The 15,969-nt window shown below is 43.2% G+C and overlaps 1 long non-coding RNA gene across 1 annotated transcript; it reads left to right on the top strand.

Annotated features, from left to right (window-relative positions):
• Nucleotides 1–86: 86 nt before the first annotated feature.
• Nucleotides 87–10,339, top strand: LOC135999499 (uncharacterized). The gene is made up of 3 exons (XR_010607694.1): nucleotides 87–342; nucleotides 481–566; nucleotides 7,781–10,339. It is a non-coding gene; the product is annotated as an uncharacterized LOC135999499 (long non-coding RNA).
• The last annotated feature ends 5,630 nt before the right edge of the window (nucleotides 10,340–15,969 follow it).

Below are 15,969 nucleotides of genomic sequence, written 5' to 3'. Positions count from 1 at the left end.
GAGCGGGAAGCGGCGGCTCCAGGCAGGCGGAGGCGGGGAAGGGGCGTCTCCTCCCGTCAGCTCCCAGACCCCCCGGGAGGAGCCGCTTCTCTGCAGCCGGGGTCCGCATGGGCAGCGTCGCTGTTCCCCGTCAGCGCCCGCAGCCTCAGCCCGCCCCGGGCCGCACCCGCCGCCTTTTCTCCGCACCCCTCAGCCAGCTGGTGCTGTCCGCCCTCTTCAGCCTTCCCACCTCCAAAACTCTGAAAGCGCCAGTGTCCCCGCCTGCGGCTCCATCCCGCCTCCCTCCCGCCTCTGGAGCGTGTCCCCCGCAGGCCTGGCCTCTGCCTCCCCCTCAGTTGACTGGTACCGGTTATTATTTTTGTTGAAAATCTGTTATAAAGTGCCACTAAAAGGCGTTATATGAAAAAAATTCAGCAAGAATTGCTCTTGATAAAATGTATACTACCTATATATGTTAATGCTTGGCATTAATATCTGCAGATCATGCCCTTCCTCGGTGTAGGAGCTGCAAGTGACTGGCAGAGCTCATTCACAGAAGCAACATTAAGTTACTTCAAGTTTTTCAGGTAAACTCTTATTCTAGTTCTTTAATAATGCATTCACCTTGATTAGCCAACTGAGACGTTTATCCTTTTTACCCCTCTCTTTTATAAGCAATATTCATCTCCAGCTACAAAAAGCGATGCTCAAATTTGGTTCCATGTAGGATCCCCAATCATTCCAAAATCATATGCAGAGCAAACAAACAACCCCAAAAGCAACAAATTCGACTCTGCCATCTGTTCTTCCACAGGAAGGTGGAAGAGTTGCTCAGACAGCAAGCCCTGCCCAAAGAGCCGCACACCTTCTCCTGGGCCTGTTCTTGACCCCACTGAGAGCCAGGATGGCTACTGCTCTTACAGCACCAGGAGAAGGAAAGCTTACTGACAGGGATCTGGACTGGGTGGGTGGTTGGGCTGAGGCCAACTGTATGAGAATCAACATAGCCAAGTGCAAGGTCCTGCACTTGGGTCACAACAAGCCCAGGCAGCGCTACAGGCTTGGAGAAGAGTGGCTGGAAACTGCCTGGCAGAGAGGGAGCTGGGGGTGTTGATTGACAGCCGGATGAATATGAGCCAGCAGTGTGCCCAGGTGGCCAAAAGGCCAATAGCATCCTGGCTTGTATCACGAATAGTGTGGTCAGCAGGACTAGGGAAGTGAATGTCTCCCTGTACTCAGCACCAGTGAGGCCACACCTTGAATACTGTGTTCAGTTTTGGGCCCCTCACTACAAGAAAGACATCAAGGTGCTGGAGAGAGTTCAGAGAAGGGCAATGAAGCTGGTGAAGGATCTGGAGAAGAAGTCCTATGAGGAGCAGCTGAGGGAACCGGGGCTGTTTATTCTGGAGAAAAGGTGGCTGAGGGGAGACCTTATTGCTTTCTACAACTACCTGAAAGGAGGTTGTAGCATGGAGGGTGTTGATCTCTTCTCCCAAGTAACAAGAGACAGGATGAGAGGAAATGGCCTCAGGTTGCACCAGGGGAGGTTTAGATTGGATTATTAGGAAAAAGTTCTTCACAGAAGGGGTTGTCAGGCATTGGAACAGGCTGCCCAGAGAAGCAGTTGAGTCACCATCCCTGGAAGTGTTTAGAAGACATGTAGACATGGCTCTTAGGGACATGGTTCAGGGGTGGACTTGGCAGTGGTAGGTTAGCAGTTGGACTCTGATCTTAAAGGTCTTTTCTGACCAGAATGATTCTATGACAGAAACCTATAAGTATGCCAATAAATTAATATGTATATACACATATGGAATATTTCCCTTAATCCAAATTTCTCAGCAATTACTCAAACCCCTATACTTGTAAAATCAGGTTGTTCATTGATGAGTTTTTACAGGACTTTGGTCATCTGAATGTGAACAACCCAGTGTTTCAAAGATAGTCATTGTGTATTGTAAGCCAGGCACGTAAAAACAGCAAGAGGAGAGAAACTCCCATATGCAGGTGCAGGGAGGAAAGCACCCGGTTCTGTATAACCACAACTGTGTAACTGCAAGTCGCATCCTGAACCATTTGCTTCTGCCAAATGGATAAGACCGTTACCGCTTGCTTTTGCCAAAAGGATAAGATTCTGCTTTCTCGTGATAGATAATAATAACTGATCAATGCTCTTCTTTCTCTATGTCATAGAAAGTCATTGTCTGTATAATAGACAATCATTGTTCAAGTTGAAACATAGATGTAATACGTAATCCTGTAAGTTGTAACATAGATATAGTACATAATTGTGTTGAGAAGGTATAAATACTTCTGTGTAACTAACGATAAATTTAGCTCGTGATGATCATATTGATCGTGTTGTGAAGTCCGTTCGAGCCCTCGCGTCATTTGGCGCCCAAACAGGGACCCTCAGATGATCGATTCCAGCCTTGGGAGATAACGTTCGTCTAGGTGATCGAAGAAGCCAGCCGAAATATCCTCACTGCCACGGTGGGAAGCCTCACTCATTGCATGCGATTGGGAGTGGGATGAGATGGAGCTCTGTTGAAACGTAGATCCTCATCGCTGGCAGTGGGAAGAAATTGTGTGCCCCAAGAATCCGTCGAAAGACGATGCCGTCCAGGAGGGACGAGAAGAAATAAGAATCTCGCCTATGTTGAGCAGGTGAGCAGTCGGTGAGGAGATGGGGATGAACAAAGAGCAAGAATTGGTTCTAAACCTCCTCTAACATATTCTCTCTAAGAGAGGGTTAAAAGTAGACTCCTCTGTTTTAAGAGACTTTTTATTATGGGTCTGGGAGAGAGACCTGATTTCTGGTGTCAGTGTGGCTTTTGAACTGACCACCTGGGAAGCAGTTGGGAAATCATTATGGGAGGCAATTAGCTCCGGTGGCAAAGGAGCTTGAGAGGCGAATAATTATGCGACAATTTGGTGGCTGTTGTTTGATACACTGCGAACTATGAAAGAGGAACAGAAAGCTGCTTCAGCTATGTGTGCTGCTCTCACGCCCGAGCCAAAACCTCCCGTAGCATGCCCCATCACCACGTCATTTTTTTCAACTGATATAAATCTCCCTCCGATCGGGCCAGTTCCTCTACCGAAAGTTAAAAAAGAGGGTGACTCGCAAGGAGGTGAGAGATGCCCGCCGCCTGAAACTGTGTTACCATCCGCGCCGGAGACAGAGGCTGGGGCGGTGGCGGGGGAGAATGTTGAATCTGTTGAAAGAAAAGACTTGCCTGTTGCAGCTGCACCAGAGGCAAAGGTTGCACCTGTTGCGGAAAAGAATTCAAAAGGAGTAACAGATGAATTGCTGAAAGAATTAGTGTATACCTTACAGGATATGACTTTGGGGGCTTCAGGTGGTACTAGGAGAAAAACCACTAAGTCGTATTCATTTGAATCACCACAATTGAAACCACAGCTGACAATAACTTCCCCTGTGGTGCCCTCAGCACCTGTAATCGAAAATTTGGAGAGGCCAGCAGAGGCTGCTGTTGAATCAAATATGGTTTCTAATCGATGGAAAGGAGTTATTAAGGAAGCCTTGATTGAAGGGACAATGTTACCGCAGGCATCTCCAGTATCGGTACAACAAGGTGGTCCTGGTGCTGCTTGGCAACCATTTGATTGGAAAATTTTGGAAAAGCTTAAACTGTCGGTTAATCAGTATGGACTTAGATCGCAAATGACGTTACAACTTTTATCCTATATTTTCTCTTCAGAACTGTTAGCTCCTGCAGATGTCCAACAAATAGGTCATTTAATTTTAACTCCGTCTGAACAATTGTTATTCACTAAACAATGGGAAATGTTATGTATACGAGCTCAGAATATCCAGCGTGAACAGGGTGACCCGTTATACAGAGTTACTGCGCAACGATTAATGGGTGTGGGTCCCTGGATTGCACTAGACATGCAAGTTAAATCATTGCCTCATGTGAATCAACTAAGTCAAAGATTGGCTTATGAAGCTTTCCTAACTATGCCAGATAAAATTTGTAACACAGCCTTTGCTCAAGTGAATCAGGGTCCTAATGAACCATTTTCTGAATTTGTTAATCGCTTACATAAAGCCATCTACGATCACCCTGATTTAGATTCTGAAATGAAAGAAAAAATATTTTAAATGATAGCTTTTGACAATGCTAATGATAAGACCAGAACACAACTTAGATCTTCACCAAAAGATGCTGGTGTAGCTGAAATTTTAGAGTTAATGGAACGGACTTCTGAGATACAAAAAGCTGCATATGTAGCTGCTGCAGTTCAAGGTGCTGTGAAACCTATATATGAAAAGTCAAGGAAAGATTCGAACCGTTTAAAATGCCTTAATTGTGGGAGGCTAGGACACTTGAAAAGTCAATGCAGGATTAATACTAGATGGTGCCTTAAATGTAAGAGAGAGGGTCATAATATCATAGAATGCCAGAGAAAGCGAAACGATCAGATGAGCGCGAGAGCCCCTCGCGCTAGGACACAAACGCAGGGGGCGTGGACAGCAACAGCAACCCAGGAGGACTTAACCAGCTCGTCTCTGCAACAGCAGGGAGTGCAGGAGTAGATGTGGAAACTGCAATAGACATAACCATAATGGACTCAAATGTACATTTAATCGATAGCAATGTAAAAGGTCCGCTTGGTAGTGATTTGTGTGCTCTTCTTTTGGAAGGATGTTCGACTTCAAAGCAAGGAATTTTTGTTGTTGCCGGTGTTACCGATGCAGACTATGAAGGGATTATAAAAATCATGCTTTATGTAATTAACCCTCCTGTTTCTATTCCAAAAGGATCAAGGATAGCGCAGTTAATACCCTTTCGTTCTCAAGTACCTCAACCTGGCAGTTCAGTAAGAGGTGCTAGAGGATTTGGATCCACAGGAGCTCCACAGGTGTACTTTGCCATGGACATTACTAAAGATAAACCAGAAAAACAGGTTAAGCTTACTGGCCCTGATGGTGTAACCATTCAGGAACAATTCACGATAGACACTGGAGCAGACGTTACTATTATTTCTACTCAAATCTGGCCTAAATCTTGGCCCCTTATTACTCCAAAGTTCGGGGTTGCCGGAATTGGAGGCATCCAAGCAACGAAAATCAGTCAGTCTGTGATCCGATTCACATTTCCTGATGATGTTACAGTATCCACTAAGCCATATGTGATGCGGACTCCATATAGACTTTTAGAACTAATCGGCAGAGACTTATTGAGTCAAATGAGAACCACTTTAATAACTTATCCTTTTTAGGAGCGGTCACTGGTGAGCAGCCAATCCTGAAGATTAAGTGGAAAACTGATGATCCAGTGTGAATTGATCAATGGCCGCTCTCAGAGCAAAAGTTGCTTAAAGTTCAAGAACTGGTTAAGGAACAACTGGAAGCTGGACATACAGTTCCATCAGCAAGCCCGTGGAATACTCCTATTTTTACCATTCCAAAAAAGTCCGGAAGGTGGCGACTACTTCATGACTTACGAGCGGTTAATGCTGTCATGTATAGCATGGGAGCACTGCAACCAGGCTTACCAATGCCAACTGTGATTCCTGAGGCCTGGGATCTTTTAATCATTGATTTGAAGGACTGTTTCTTTACTATTCCTTTACATCCAGAGGACCAAGAGAGGTTTGCCTTTTCAGTCCCTGCCATCAATAAGGCAGAACCTCATAAATGTTATCATTGGGTAGTGCTGCCTCAAGGCATGCGTAATTCTCCGACTATGTGTCAGATTTATGTGGCATGGACCTTAGAGCCTTTGAGATAAAATTTTCCTTGTCTTATTATTTATCATTACATGGACGATATTCTAATTGCAGGAAAAAAATTGAATTTTTTTCCTTTGTTACCTGAGATAAACAAAATATTGACAGCTCGGGGTTTAAAATAGCTTCCGAGAAAGTTCAGAGTTCATCTCCTTGGAAATATTTAGGGTGGCACATAGACACAGCTACTGTGCTCCCTGTTAAACTAATTTTAACTACAAATATATCGACTGTACATGATGTTCAAAAACTGGTTGGGGATATTCAATGGGTCTGTAACATTTGTGGTATTACTAATGATGACACGCAACTTTCGATAGACTTGCTAGGAACTAGTTTGCATGCCAATGATCAAAGACATCTTACAAAAGTGCATCAGGAAGCCTTAGACATAATAATTTAAAAGATTTCGAATGCTCATGCTTCACGTTTAAGGGAAAATTGTCCTATAAACTTTATGATTATTAACTCCTCTAAAACAACGCGTGTACACCCTTATGGTCTTATATACCAATGGGATAGTAGTCGAAAAAATCCTTTGTTAATTTTGGAATGGGTCTTTTTACCTATACAGCCACAGAATTCAATAACCACACGTTTGGAGGTTTTTGCACGATTAATTGTGAAAGGAAGGGAAAGAATTATAGAGATAGCTGGAACGGATCCAGAGACAATAATATCACCTATTCAAAAATGGTACCTAGACTGGGGTCTTAGGCACTCTTTGCCATTACAGATAGCCCTAGAAAGTTACAGTGGAAATGTTTCAAACAATTATCCCAGTCATAAACTGCTAAAAATGTTAGAAGATCAAATTATTGAAGATCAACCATGGCGATCAGAAACCCCTGTTACAAGACCTACTGTGTTTACAGATGCAAGCAAAAAATCAAGAAAGGCTGTGTGTACCTGACAGGAATCAGATACTACCTGGAAACATCATATTATCCAGGGTGAAAAAGGAGATTCTTTACAAACATTAAAATTAAAAGTGATAATTTGAGCTTTCATTAATTGGACAAACACTCCTCTTAATGTAGTATCTGATTCCCTTTATGCCGTAGGAATAGTTCACAGAATTGAACGAGCCATGATAAAAGAAGTTGCTAACCCGACTTTAAAGCATTTATTTTTTATCTTATTATGTTGCCTTAATACCCGCAATAGCCTTATTTTATTACACATATTCGCAGCCATCACAATTTACCAGGTTTGTCAATTAGCAATCAACATGCTGATCAGCTTGTCGCTACTGCCATTCAGATGCCACCTTTGGATGCTTTCAAACAAACTTCACAATCACATTCATTTTTTCATCAATCAGCTAAAATGTTAGCTAAACAGTTTAACATATCTCTCACTGATGCACAAGGTATTATTAAAACCTGCCCTGATTGTCAAATTTCAGGTATTAGCTTGAGTATAGGAGTTAATCCATGAGGAACTTCACCATTACAACTATGGCAGATGGATGTTACTCGCATCACTAAATTTGGTTTAAAGAAACATGTACATGTTCCTGTGGACACATTTTCTAGTGTTATTTGGGCAACTGCTCAGACCGGTGAAACAGCAAAGCATGTTATACGTCATTTGCATGCTTGTTTTGCTGTTCTGGGAGTTTCTCAAGCCCCGAAAACTGACAATGGTCCAGCTTATATTTCTTGAGTTTTTCATCGTTTTTGCAATCTATGGGGGATACACCATAATACTGGTATTCCTCATTCACCCACAGGCCAAGCAATAGTGGAACGAGCTAAGCAGACTTTGAAGGGCATGTTGTAAAAACAAAAAGGGGGAACTTCGGGATTATCACTGGATGAGAAATTGGCTAAAGCGCTGTTTGTGTTACATTATTTATGATTGTCACAGGATAGGAATGATCCCCCAATGGTGGTGCACCATGCCCTTCTACAGGAAAACTCATCAGAGGCCACAACCACAGGCATTAAAGTGATGTATAAGAAACCAGAGACAGGCGAGTGGTGTGGGCCAGCAGAAGTTAAATTAATTGGAAGAGGTTATATGTGTTTGCTTACAGGTGATGGCATCCGCTGGATTCCAGCTAAGTGGGTCAAGCCGTATGTGAAGACAGATGTCGGATTGGGAAGCGGAGCAGAGACAGCTCTACCGGATAAGACAACAATTGATACCACTATTGTGTTAACTTCCTAATTTTGAGCGGGTACAGTTACAGTTAAACAGAAACAACACAGACATCGTCGCTCTGTATCGTGACTTGTTGCGGTTAGATGTCTTTCATGATATTACAGACATAGCTTCCAGCTTGCTAGAACAGTTAGAAAGTGCTTGTCAGGAACACGGATACAAGTGTAGACCTTGGATTTTGGTATATTGCCGTAAGTGTGAGAATCAGTTGTAGAGAGTGGTTTGGAAACGCCAAGTGAAAGGAATAGCAATACCTATATACTGCAATAGCTCTGTTGTATGCTAGGATTGTATTAATGGTCTGAATACCATAACTCTATCAACTTTCATAGAACGGGCATTGGGGCCTTCTCATTATAGACTACCTACTACGGTTCCACTTGAACGGTTGCCATTAATCCACCATAATTTGATGTATGATTTATCGCTTATAGAAGATGTAAATCAGAGAGAAGTGGCAGTGGTATGGTTTCTGCTAGCAAAACAACTTGCTAGGAATCTTTTACTCTTTGGAACAGCTACAGAAATTTTAGCATTGGAGTGTGGGAAAGGAGTTTGTGTTCCACGAACTTATCAAGTGCATCCATCGCAATAGCTGGCTTGCAAAAGTTACTGGAAAAGGCGGCAACAATTAAGGCGGCAATCATGATTACCACTGCTGTAATTCATGCATTACACACCATTAGTCCTAGCGAAAATATGTGGATTACTTGGGCAAATTTATCAGGGATAACTGATTTCTGTATTAGTATGCAGTCAGCAGAAAATCCATTCAGAACATGCTTGATTGGTCTGCCAATTTCTAATCTTGATGAATTGATTAATGGCTCATTTAAAGGGTGGTGGAATGGTTCACAACCAAATTTTACGACTCAACACTTATGGAGAATGTCGCAAACAAGGTTATTATACTCAGCCTGCATGTAACATGTCCCTCTGGCAAAAGCACTTCGTGGAGGGCTTGAATCGGTCCGCTCCTGGGCCTGATGCAAGAACTTCAATTATTGGGAAGTGTATTGCCAGTCCAACTAGGGAATGTCTCTAAAATGCCAGATTGTTCTGACCTAATTCATGAATTACAGCCAGTAAATGGAACTGGATCTTTTACTTTTGGGGAACCAAAATAAAATCAACCAGAAGCTTTTAGGCTAATTCTTTGGCAGGATGTAACGGGGAATAACCAATGGCCTAATGAAATGGCCTGCAGAGAATTGGTTAATACAGCTGGAGGAAAAATGCTTCCCCCAGGAGTATTTTTAATTTGTGGAGACAGGGCCTGGCCAGGGATTCCTCACAATCCAGTAGGTGGACCTTGCTATATTGGCAAATTAACTATGTTCACTCCTACAATTAGACAAACAATAGCTGCACTAAAAAACATAACCTTACGAAGAATCAGGCAAAGCTTACGCTTATTAGATAGCTCATGTAATGATAATGTTCAGTTACCATCATTAGCAACAATTATTGCTACTTCATTCTTTTTTCCTGGAGGAATGGCTGCTATTAATGCAAAAAACTTACAACGCTTAGCTTGCTGGGGAGAAAAGCAATTTAACCTTACATCTAAAATGTTAGATGAATTAGTCACTGATTTTGATAGTATAAGGCATGCTACACTGCAAAATAGGGCCACAGTTGATTTTTTATTACTTGCTCAAGGGCATGGGTGTAAAGACTTTGAGGGCATGTGCTGCATGAACCTATCTGATCACTCCGAGTCCATTCACAAAAAATTACGAGATCTGTGAAATAACTTACATAAAATTACTGTTGGCAGCAGTTGGCTAGATTCACTCTTTCAAAATTAGGGTATCAGAGGATGGTTACTAGATTTGATCAAGTTGATAGGTGTTGTACTCCTAGTGATATTTGTACTCTTGATGACGGTAGCCTGTATTTTACAAATAGTACGCAAGTCAGTTAAGAACATGGTGAATTCGGCCTGGGTTATTCAAAAACAAAAAGGGGAATTGTTGATGAGTTTTTACAGGACTTTGGTCACCTGAATGTGAACAACCCAGTGTTTCAAAGATAGTCATTGTGTATTGCAAGCCAGGCACGTAAAAACAGCAGGAGGAAAGAAACTCCCATATGCAGGTGCAGGGAGGAAAGCACCCGGTTCTGTATAACCACAACTGTGTAACTGCAAGTCGCATCCTGAACCATTTGCTTCTGCCAAATGGATAAGACCGTTACCGCTTGCTTTTGCCAAAAGGATAAGATTCTGCTTTCTCATGATAGATAATAATAACTGATCAATGCTCTTCTTTCTCTATGTCATAGAAAGTCATTGTCTGTATAATGGACAATCATTGTTCAAGTTGAAACATAGATGTAATACGTAATCCTGTAAATTGTAACATAGATATAGTACATAATCGTGTTGAGAAGGTATAAATACTTCTGTGTAACTAACAATAAATTTAGCTCGTGATGATCATATTGATTGTGTCGTGAAGTCCGTTCGAACCCTCGCGTCAGTTGTTCTCCAGGTGCTCACATTTCTCTGGGTATCTGTGGTGACTGTAAAGCCTACGGATTATTTTGATTTTGAGATAATATCTTCTCATGCTGTAGCAAAATTTCCTAGTCAGTTAAAAAATGAATGTCCTGTATTAGTTTTGTTCCCTCAGTGACCCTTTTTTTGAGTGGTCCCTCATTCAAGGAAAGTATCTTGAAGAATTTCAGAGGTAGGTAGAAAAAAATTAACAGTTGTAAAACTAACCAGATTTTTAGATGTGACTTCTGTATGAATGGTGGCTTGCTGGCTCTAGAATATAGTCTGGAGCTGCAGAGAAAAGACATTAGGTACTATTTTCTTTGCTTCTTATACACATAACATTAATAATTTACATGCAATGAACGAAATTCCCAAGGACCTTTAAATCAGAACTATGTGATACAAGGAATTAACTAATTAACACTTGACTAATTAGTACTTAAAGAACTAACACTTAAGGAGCTAACGCTTAGAGAGCAAACCTTTAACCCACAACGCTTAGAACCCTTAACCCACATTACAATTGCCTAGCTTTGCTTAGCCTTGTGTAAGACAAACAAAAGTTTATTGACAACTTTACAGGCCTTGCAGGGAGACAAAACCTTGGGTGCATCCTTGGTGCATCCTTGGGTGAATTAGATAACCAAAACTTGGACACAGGAGAGGAGATACGCCAGTTCTAACCAACTCAGCAGTCTGAGTCCCAGCCAACTCATCACACCAGGCCAGAGGTGAACGTGTACAGAGAAGAAGACCTTGGTCCACAATCAGTGCGCAGGCGCAACCAGGAGGGGCCAAAGGTGGAGACTATGGAAATGATTTCCCGGAACCCATTGTAATAAGAACTGCCTTCTCGGGGACAGGTTATGAATATGTATAGGCGTTCCTAGAACTTTCATGAATATGTAACACTTTACAGTATTTAACTAAGCTCACAGCTACTGGAAATTTGCACACGTCTTTGGTGAAAATTATTTCCCCGTGTGTCCAGCACTGAAATAGACATACCTGCTTTACAATCTTACAGGTTGTAAGGTCACTTTCCGTGCGTCACTATGAAGCAGTGATAGTTGAGGAAATAGGTCAGGAGATGAACATTTTTCAATTGATTTTTCCAGGCATTTAAAAATCAGTCAGTTGTGTAATACTGACCTCATTAGATTCTTTAAAGATATTTGTAAAGTGGGAATGAGCTGCGTATGAACTTAACACTTTTATTCCTGTTTGAAGTTCAATTTTCTCAACCAGAAAAAATTCTATCGGTATCCTGGAGAAACAATGTTCGCCATAATGACAAATCAACTTCTTATCAAGAAAGAAAATATGAGGGGCATGGAAAGCAGGACCCATGCTGTGCGTTCCCTTTCAAGTGTCCTGCAAGCATAACTCTGGCAGAAAAGGGAAAGTCCAGAGGCTCTTCGCTGACATCAAAACTGGAAAGCAGAAATATTCCTGTCTGGCAGGGTCGATCTGAATCATGACCTCATGTTCTTCCCCATCTCCTGGAGCACACTGAACAGAGGAATGGAGGGTAAATGCAAGATCAACCCCCCACCTCAGGGAATTAGATGAGAAGGCCAGCTTATCCCTCAGTTTGAGCAGAGTATCTGACAATTCTTTTTAGAGCCTGACACAAATTAAGATCGGGATATCCCCAGACTATGTTTATTAAGACTTTGGGCTGATTCTCCAAATCACAGTCATGTGCTTGCAGGCAGATGAATTTCTGCTGGCATGTTCAGGCTAATTAGACCACCACTATGTGAAATCGGTGCTTGATAGGAAGTCCCAAAGACTGACTCCTGCTCTGAGCAGAGGAAGCCAACTGTTTATGAAGAACCTTGTAGGAGTGTCATCAGCTCTCACCTTAATATGACCACAAAGAGGAAAGAGCGGCTTAGCATTCCTGACTACTTAGCACTTATGAACATTGCTATGTTTGTTCACCTAGCAAACAAGGCTCTTGATGTACCCAAATGACTCCCCACCCAGTGAGGAAAAACTCTGTCACAGGAAAAGAAGGGGCAGCTGTAGTGGCAGATCATCACATGTATGGCCATAGGTCCCACTGATCTGGGTCCTGCTGGTCTGGACCTTGACCCACCGACTTTCCGTCTTGAGTTCAGACCTGCCTGGTCACCATGGACCTGCCTGGTGATGCCTGGGCTATATCTGGCTGTGGTTCACCCTGCCAGACCTGATCCTGAGGGTTGACTTTTGTGCTTGACCTCAGACCTGCTTCATCATTACACACTTGCCTGAAGATTTGGTCTCTGGGCTGCCCTCCGACCCCCTGCCTGCCTTGCTCCCTGGCTGGGGTGGTGCGACAGGCCCTGGCTGGCGTGGTCCTGCCTTGCTCGCCACAGTATCCCCCTCCGTTCCTGGCTGTCTCCCTTGTGGTGCAGCTGTTGCTTATGTCACCAAGCATGAGTGTATCCAGGATACTAAAATGATCTCAAAGAAGAATTTTGGCTTATATTTACCACAGGTAATCTTTAGGGCATATTTGTAACCTCTTTCCATTCAATAGAAGGCCCAAGAACCCAAGGATATACAGAGTTCCCCATTAGGTGTCATGTCATCCACCAGCTTGCCATTCACCATCACCTGGATAAAGCAAGGTGCACGGAGTTCCATTTATGAATGCTAAGTCCAGGACAATGCCCCCCTCTGCCAGGGTCTAAGAATGCAATGAATTCTTCCTCAAGGATAGCTTTCTTTGGATGCTCTAAACAACCTGCAAATTCAATAACTGTGAGACTGCCCGTTCCCGCAGAGCAGCGCAAAGCAGCAGCTGTGTGCTTTCCACTGGGTGTGCAGATGGAGCTTGACGTTTCATGTGGTCATGTGGGTTCCGTAACTGTAAAAACTGGAATGGAGTCAAGAGATAAAAAAAAAACAACCCACAAGAGAACTACAGCCCAAGCGACTTCAGAAACATCAAGGTCACAGAATTAACAAAAATATTATTTGTTTTTCTCATTGAATAAAGCAGTGGAAAATGTGGGAGAAGAAGAAATAAAACGTGACCTAGGAAGTTCTGATCTGGTTTCAGTGAGTGCTTTGTTTCATACTTGTAAAATAAGAAATTCAGCATGGCTGCATATGGATAATGCAAAAGATAATGGTCTGTCTTCAAATGCAGATGCACAAGGTTTTAGTCTGACAGACAATTACTCACAAAATATCAATTCTAAGCTATTGTAAGGGGCAATGTAAGAGGTTTGCCTGAAAGTCACATTTATGTGTCCTTGCTGTGTTACTTTGTCTTTGATAGGTACTCTGTCAACAGCAACAGAAAGTATTATCAGAAGTGTCATTACAATATATCAGTGAATATGTAAACAAAGTCAATAAATTTGTAAGTTGCCCTCAGTTAGCAGTGACAGTAAATATACCAGCTTCAGTTGCAAGAGATTTTAAATATTTATGGATATCAACCACTACACGTAAATCTAAGTGAATTGCTAAAAGCCTGGCACTTGACCTGTAGGTCCTAAAAAAAAAAAAATGAATCTCTGAACTCAATTCAAGTCATTATTGAATGATAACAGATGAAATCTCGCTAATTAACATCTGGCTTTCACCTTTATTTTCACAAGGCAAAAGTTAGCAATAGCTATAATGATTTGTATTTGAATTTTTCTTCTAAGAACTTTGTATTATCAATAAAAGGATAAAGTAAAAGTTATGGGATTCTAAGAGTAATATTTTATGTTTCCCTGTAATACTATGAATAACTAAAGCATTTGTTACAATTCTATGTTTTTTGTATTTTTGGTTTTAACTACAAACCCAAAATTTACTATTACTATACCTGTTGGTGGGCAGCGAAGGAGAACAACCAATGCTTTACGGTGTTCTTTAAAAGAATCCAGAAACTCCAGAACTGGAAAAACGGGCTTTTGATACTTCCTGTGACCTCTCCTCAAGAACCAAAGAACAGATCTGCTAGAGCAGGGATAAAGGATGCTGCCCTTAAGATGCTGACAAGCATTTAAAGAGGATTGGTCTAAAATCAGATTGCTGTGCATTCTGCTGAACATCCTGGCTTATGGATAGACATTTGATATTCGTTAGAATAAAGAGTAATCATATAGAGTAGCCGTTATTTTTTTAAGTTCTGGTATTTCCATGAAAGCCAATTGCATACAGATATAAAACTGTCATTGACTTCCTGTTTTATTGGATAACAACGACACCAGTGATGGCAAGTGAAACATATAAATAAAGCAAAATTCTTCATAAAGACAAGTTCAAGATCCTGCACCTGAGATGACATAACCACAGAGCCCAGGGCAGGCTCAGACTCCCAGGGCAATGGGCCTGTCTTGCTGAAGAGGACCGGAAGGTGCTGGTGGAGAAGCTGACCAGGAGTCAGCAGTGGGACGCTGGAGCAATGAAGGCACATCAGATCCTGGGCTGCATCCACAGGGACGTTACTGGCAGAGACAGAGACATGATCATCCCACTCTGGTCAGCGCTTGTCAGGCCACACCTGGAGTGCCGTGTCCAGCTCTGGTCCCCACAATTTACAAAAGACATGGACAGACTGGAGAGGGTCCAAAGGAAAGCCATCAAGATGATCTAAGGGCTGGAGAACCTGCTCTGCGAGCAAAGACTGAGGGAGTTATGTCTTCTCTCCCTGGAGAAGAAAAGGCTTAGAGGGAACCTCATCGGAGTCTTCCAGTACTTAAGGCGTAGCAGCAGATGGAGGCCTCTCTTCACAAGGAGAAGACAAGTGGCAACATGTACAAGCAGCACCACAAGTTTCATCTTGATACAGTGCATTTTTTTATAGTGCGAACAATCAACCACTGCAACAACCTCCCCAGGGATGCAGTAGAATCATTGCTGGAGGTTTTCAAGACACAGTTGGAGAGGGTGCAAGGTCTTTTAATTTTGGCTCCTCTTCCCACAGAAAGTTGGGCCAGATGGTCTTTCAAGGTTCCCACCAGCTGTTCGATGGTTCTGTGCTTCTATAGAGGTGTGTGGTATTTGACAGAGACTTTTGTAGAAAAAAAAGCTAGTGACAGCAAATACCAATAGCACTGCTATTTTATTAACATACTAGTTAGAATAAAAGTGTGTTAATTGCAGCAAGCCTAGAAAAAACAGTGACATAATCACGGAGGAATCTAAGAACGCACCTCCTTTTTCATTTTGCAGTATGTTCCACAGAGAAAGCCCACACCGCATGCCCAGTTCTCACGCACCACACCGCATGCCCAGTTCTCACGCACCACCCCGCAGAAGGGCTCTCCCGTTACCGGCCCCGCGCTCGCGGTGCCCCCGCCGGGAGGCCGAGAGACCACCACCCCGCAGGGCTGGGCTGCGGCTGACCCGCGGCCGCCCCTTCCCGCCGCCCGGAGCCGCCGGTTGCCGGCGCGGGGCCGGCAGGGACAGCCGGAAGCGGAGCAGTGACTCGGTGCCACCTGCCCCACCCGCCTCTTCAGCGGCCAATAGCCTCCGCAGCTCGGCGAGCGTCAGCGGCACCACGTGAGCGCCGGGCGTCTCGCGGCAGGGGCGCGTGCGCGGCCGGTAGGCGGTTCTCCCGG

Source organism: Caloenas nicobarica, chromosome 1, assembly GCF_036013445.1.
Source record: "Caloenas nicobarica isolate bCalNic1 chromosome 1, bCalNic1.hap1, whole genome shotgun sequence".
Classification (NCBI taxonomy): domain Eukaryota; kingdom Metazoa; phylum Chordata; class Aves; order Columbiformes; family Columbidae; genus Caloenas; species Caloenas nicobarica.
The sequence above is the reverse complement of the archived record's forward strand: the minus strand, read 5'-3'. Positions and strand labels throughout refer to the sequence as shown.